The 6,941-nt window shown below is 41.6% G+C and overlaps 1 pseudogene; it reads right to left on the reverse strand.

Moving 5' to 3' along the window:
- Positions 1-3,120: 3,120 nt before the first annotated feature.
- On the reverse strand, positions 3,121-5,663 carry LOC113427442 (protocadherin gamma-B5 pseudogene; annotated as a pseudogene).
- Between the last annotated feature and the right edge of the window lie 1,278 nt (positions 5,664-6,941).

Consider the following 6,941-nt stretch of genomic DNA (forward strand, 5'->3'; position numbering starts at 1 on the left):
CTTTGTAAGACTTCCCTGAGGTGGCTTTCCAGTTGTTTTTTGTCCCTGGCTGATACCAGTACATCGTCAAAATAAGGTACCACCCCTTTGATTCCCTGTAATAGGCACGCCAACAAACTTTGGAACACCCCTGGGGCCACGCTGACTCCAAATTGCAGTCTTTTGCATTTGAATGCCCCCCTGTGAGTCACAATTGTTTGTGCCTCTGCTGTTTCTGGGTCAACTGGCAGTTGTTGGTATGCTTGTGCAAGGTCGAGCTTCACAAAAACTTTTCCTCCCCCCAACGAATGTAAGAGGTGTTCTACCACTGGAACAGGGTATGCGCTTTGTTGTAGCGCGTGGTTGAGGGTGGCCTTATAGTCTCCGCAGATGCGCACGGACCCATCTGGCTTAATCGGAATCACGATTGGGGTTTCCCACCTTGCGTGGTCTATTGGTTCTAATACCCCTTGTGCGATGAGTTTATCCAATTGCTCATCGATTTTTGGTTTTAATGCGAAAGGGACTCGCCTTGCCTTCAGCCTGATTGGGGCTATGTTAGGATTTAAATTAAATGAGATAGGGGACTCTCAGTACTTGCCTAGCTTCCCATCGAACACGTCCTGGAACTCCCTCATCAGGCTCTCCTCCCAGTCCGTCTCAGAGACACTGTTGATCCCGGTCACTCTGATTCCCAGGAGTGCGAACCATTCAAGTCCCAGCAGACTAGGGCGATCCCGGTCTACTATTGTCAGTGGAAGGATGGCCGTGTATCTTTTGAACTTGATTTGGAAGTGTCCGAGTCCGACTACGGGAATTCTGTTTCCCTGGTAGTCTTTCAGTGTTAGTTTTTGCCTTTCCAATTCTTTTCTTTGCATATCTGGTATCAGGCTCTTTATGGTGTTCCACAATACCATGGACAGATATTAACCGGAATCGACCTCCATCTCGCACGGCTGCCCCTCTATGTTAATTTGGACGTGCACCTTTCTTGCATCAGTTGCGCTCGAATGGCCGATGATTATTGTCTGGTGCGTCTTATTGTCTCTTTTCTGTTGGTGTCGTTGAAACGCTTGCTTCTGTTTTCTCGGCTCCAACGGCTCCCTGTCTATCTCCCTCTCATTCTGGGGGGGTGTGTGCTCCCTCGTTGTCTAGGGCTGTAGCTGTTTCTGTTGCGGCAGACCCGGGCTATGTGTCCCTGTCTTTCACAGTGCCTGCAAACAGCGTCGAGGAAACGGCACTCGGATCGTGGGTGGTCCCCTCCACACCCGGCACAATGGAATTCTGATTTCCGTTCTCTGCGGTCTCATCTGCTTTTTCCGACTGGAGTCTGTTGATCTCTTCTTCCTCCTCGTCGGTTTTGGACAGAGATTCGATGTCCTCGTGGTGTGTGGTGGCGGTGGTCTTTTGCATCCCCTCTGGCTTCTCATCTCGAGCTGTGCTGGGGTCTTTTAGAGCTTCCTGTGTTGCTCTGTTCATTTTCCGCATGGTGGCTGCTGATTTCTGTGCTGCTTCAGCTGTGGTAGCCTCTGCGATAGCCTCGGTTACTGTAATATTGGGTCTGGTCAGTAACCGGCTCTGTAAGGTGAGATCTCTGAGTCCGAGGACCACGCGATCCCGCATGGCCTTGTCCATATTGAGGAAGTCGCATGCTCCCCCAATATTTCTTAGCGCCGCAACGAAATCTCCTATACCTTCTCTCTGGTCTCGTTTGTAAAATTCATGCCTCCGGATGAGGCTGGAGACGGCTGGCGCGTAATGGGCTCACAGTATTCTATCCAAATCGGGCCACGCCATCTGCTTCAGGGGTTTCGCCAACGCTTTGGCCATCTTGAAGACTGTGTGGACACAATGGGTCAGGAACACGGCTCTCTTCCTGTTGTCGGATATCCCCTGCAACTCATTGCTCTCGAGGAACATGAGGAATCGGTCGATGTAAGAGTCCCAGTCCTCCGTCGCTGGGTGGCGAGTTGCTGCCGGCCATTTCGTCTTTGCTTGGTTCTCGTTGCCATGTGCTCAACTGGTCTCCTTCGTCTCAGTATCCCACCTTCGTCGCCAGTGTTGCGTCGCGGGAAAGATCGACTCGAGACCAGTGTGACTTTCAGCTCTTTTATTAGTCTCTTGCAAAACTCAACAAAGCGGAGCCGCGGCAGCCTCTTTTATAGCCTCTTTTTGGCTCGCGGCCAATGACGGCTCCTTGAATTTTCCCGCTGTCAGACGGACCAACCAAAAGATAGTATTACAAGTATTCAAATGTACAGGACGAATCAATCAAAGGTTGTATTGACGGACCAATCAAAAGGCAGTATTGATGGACCAATCACAAGGCAGTATTTCAAGTATGCAAATATATAACATTATGAATAGAAGTCAACACAGATTTGTCAAAAACAGATAATGCCAAACAAATCTTATTTCTGACTTATTGACGTCCCAAATGTTCAGCCTCTCTTAGGAGTTGAGTAGTCTTCACTGCCACAGTCCACTTAACCTTTTCCTTAAGCATTGTAAATTTGCTGTTTTGTTATTTTCAGAGACACCAGCATACCTGCAAAATAATCTCCAACAATATTACAACTGTTCTCCCCCATTAACTCCCCCTTGAACTCATCTGACAAATTTCTTCCAGTTTGTCTCTTAATCAGGGAATTTACTCTTTAGAAACACATCACCTTTCTAACATCTTCTCCTTGCTCAATAGGAAGAAATCAGGTCAGCTGCAACAGGCAGTCAATTGCTCTCAGAATATACTCCTTATCATTAATACTGTAGTGATCCAGGACATACTTCCATTCCAAGTAACATATACTCACATATATGACTCAAAATATATAATTCCTCTAGCCCTACTGATCTTTTCTTTGCCAGGTTGAACTCCGCAGATTGTCTCTTATTAATATTACCTGTTTATCCAGTTGGGGCAACTGTATGAAAAACCCATTGCTTCATACAGAAATATTTATTTAGTCCTACATTTGATTTAGCAGTGCAGCTTCAAAACTTCCATCCTATAGTACTATAGCTTGATGTATTCAGCTAAAAAAAAGAATACCAAAGATACTCCATGAATAAAATCCTGTTATAATGACAAATCTTACTAAGAACGGGAAAATGAACTTACCATATTTTCAGAATGATTATTAGAATTTAGATAACAGTCTCCATTGAGCATGACACAAGTATCAGGTTTATCCTTGCAAAGAATATTCTCCACTATTTGGACATTGAATCGCAGAACAGTCAGCTCATTTCTCCTGGACTCAGTGGATAAACAGATCTGATAAGAATAAGGCAAAGTCCCATCTTCGTAATTTGGAGAAAATACAGTACCAGTCTTTGAGTGAGAATTGGGAATGAAGCACTGAAAAAAGTGGGGTTCCTTGACCCTTGAAGTTTCATAATAATAGCCAAAATCACTGCCACCAGGAACAGAAAGGATACCAAAGTCAAAGTCAGAACCAAGTAAAACTGGAGCTTGGACTGATCCTCTGAGTTATTAGGTTGGGCATTCATTTCAGGAAGAGCCTCCTGGAAGTTCTGAGCAAAGACCAGGTTGAGGCTCATGGTGGCTGAGAGAGGTGGCTGTCCGTTATCCCTCACCATGATGACCAACCTCTGCTTGGTAATGTCTCTCTCGAGCAATGCTCGAGCTGTTTGGATCTCTCCCGTGTGGGAGCCGATGATGAAGAGCGAGGGCTCTGTGGCCTGCAGGAGATGAAAAGAGAGCCAGGCATTGTGTCCAGAGTCAGCATCCACAGCCACGACTTTTGTCACCAAATAACCTGAATCGGCTGAGCGAGGCACCATCTCAAAGACTGATGAACCCTGAGTTGTTTGGGAAGGGTACAGGATCTGGGGAGTATTATCATTCTGATCCAGTACGTGCACTTTGACTGTGACGCTGTTGTTGAGAGATGGAGAGCCTTCATCCTGGGCTTGCACTTGCAGCTGGAAGTCTCTGAGCTGCTCATAGTCAAAAGATCGTTGAGCGTAGAGAGTTCCAGTCTCAGAGTTAATGGAAACATAGGAGGAGAGAGGCAGGTCCTTGACGTTGCTGTTAAGAATGGAGTAGGTGATTTGAGCATTACGATCCAGATCGGGGTCAAAAGCCTTAACCTGGAAAATAGACATTCCGGATGGGTTGTTCTCGGGAATGTAGGCAACATAGGAAGGTTTTTCAAATGCTGGAGGGTTATCATTGATATCTGAAATTGGTACTGAGATGGCTTTATCTGTGGAAAGAGGAGGTACGCCTTGGTCTGTGGCTGTAATTGTTAAGTTATACACTGGTGTTTTTTCTCTGTCAAGGGGGCCATCTATGAGGAGTTTGAAGTAGTTATCTGATGATGAGACCACCTGGAAAGGTGCAATTTCCCTTAGGTAGCAGGTGACTTTCCCATTAAGTCCAGAATCTCTGTCATGGACTTTAATGAGGGCAATCACTGCTCCAGGTAAAGTATCTTCAAGAATGGGGCTGGATAGAGATGTAATAATTACTTCTGGAGCATTGTCATTCTCATCAAGAACCTCAATCTCTACACTGCAATCTGCAACTAGTCCACCTCCATCACTTGCCCGTATTATCATCATATAGCTTCCTCTGTCTTCAAAATCAATACTTTCCTTAAGTGAAAGTGTTCCATCGATGGGATCCAAAATAAAATTCTGATTCACGTTTTCTGGATTTTCCCAGAAAATATAAGATATCTCAGCATTTGACCCTTCATCACTATCAGATGCTTTCACTTGAAGCACAGAAGTCCCTCTTGGTGTATTTTCTTTCAGACTTGTTTTGTAAGTTGCCTGGGAGAAGACTGGTGGATTGTCATTTATATCAATAACATTGACTTCTATATTAAGAGTCCAGTTTTCACTGGACGTCCTCCATCTGAAGCTGTAAGAATCAAGTTGTGTGTGTGCTCTTTCTCCCTGTCCAATGGCTTTTGCAAAATTAATTCTGCATATTTTCTGCCATCTTTGCTCTCTTGAACTTCTAGCTTAAAATACGGGGTTGAGCTCAAATGATAATCTTGAAGGGTGTTAATTCCAATGTCCTTGTCTTCAGCATTTCCCAGGGCAAATCGAGCTCCTGGCAAATGAGACTCACTCACTTCCAGTTTTATATCTTTTTCTTTGAACTGTGGGGCATTATCATTAATATCTAGTATGAAAACTTTTATGTTGAAAATATTTAAAGGATTATGTGCCACAACATCCAGTTTCAAGATGCAAGTAGGTAATTTTCCACAAATCTTTTCCGGGTCTATTCTGTCATTCACATATAGTTCATTATTTGTTCATTCAGAATAAAATACTGTTTTTCTGAAGAGATAGCAAGCTTGTGTTTTGACAGCAGATCAACATCTAACCCTAAATCTTTAGCAAGGTTCCCCACAAAGGAATGTTTTTCTGTTTCCTCTGGAAGTGAGTATTCAACCTGTTCAGATACCACCCAGCTGATCAAAGAACATAATAATAGAAAAAATACTTGCCTCAAATTTGGTTTCTGTATTCTGGTTTTGTATTTTGCTTCCATCATCATCTCTTGTTTCCTCTTTTCTTCCTAATTTATTTTCCATATAGAATTTTCCAGCTAACCCAATATTTTACAGTTGGATAATAACAATAGAATAATAGCTTTGTTAAACAGCTTTTAACATAATGCTTTCTGCTGCATCTCCTTGCCCATCTGCTGAAATATGGAAATGGTTTGCTGCAATACTCATCCATGCAACTTCCTTGCTGTACAACAGTGACACTCAGAGTCCATATGAAGAAGTTCATTAATTTTGCTCTCTAGACAGAGATAGATAGATAGACATAGAAAGATAGACAGAGACAGAGAGACACAGAGACACAGAGGCAGATATAGTAGATTAGATAGATAGCAAAGAAACTTTTCTAAACTCTGTTTCGTTATGGATGCTCAAAGCACAAAGCCCTGATTTTTTTTATGACAAAAACACTACAAAATTCTATAGTCAATTGAGTGTTATTGTATTGTTCATTTTTTTAAAAAAAGTTTTTATTATACATTTTCATTTATTATACATCACGTTTCCATTTCTGCAACACCAGTGTACTGTTATATCAAACCTCATTTTATACACCCTGATTGTAACTATTATTCTCATAATTATACAATGTAATTTCTTTTGAATATACATATTATTTTACATCAAAATTATAACCATTATTCTCATAGTTATACTACATAGTCTTCACCTCTAGTCACTCTATAGACTATAATCTATAGTCAAGTATAATCCATTAGTAATATTACTTGTAGCATATATACTTATATATCTATATCTATCTATCTATCTATCTATCTATCTATCTATCTATCTATCTATCTATCTATCTATCTATCTCTATTTTGTTAATATTTTTCCATCATAAAGTTACTAATCTCTGCATCTGTTTTCTAACCATTTGTATAGTAGATCCCATGTTAAATAACACTGTTTCTTCTTTATCCTTAATTTCATCATTAACCTGTCCATTTCAGCACATTCTAATATTTTTTAAAACACCTTTTCATCTGTAGGTATACTTTCATTTTTCCAGTTTCATGCATATATTATAGCTGCTGTTATTACATGCAACACTAACCATGTAATTCTTTTATTGTATTTCCCTGGTAGTATACCTAATAAGAACAGTTCTGGTTTTATATCTATATGTTGTGCTGTCATTTCTTCTAATCACCTTTTTTATCTTTAACCAATATTTTTTTGCCAATGGACAGGTCCACCAGGTATGGTAGTAGGATCCTGGTATCTGTTTGCATTTCCAGCACTCTGGCGATATGTTTTGGAACATTTTTGCCATTCTTGCTGGTGGAAGATGCCACCTATAGAACATTTTATACAGGTTTTCTTTATATGCTGTTGACATTGTGAATTTGTAATTTCTTTCCCACAGTTTTTGCCAATAGTCTAGTTCTATGCTATATCCAA

Source organism: Notechis scutatus, chromosome 3 (assembly GCF_049901735.1).
Source record: "Notechis scutatus isolate UNSWTSFEM ecotype Mainland chromosome 3, rNotScu1.2, whole genome shotgun sequence".
Taxonomy (NCBI): Eukaryota; Metazoa; Chordata; class Lepidosauria; order Squamata; family Elapidae; genus Notechis; species Notechis scutatus.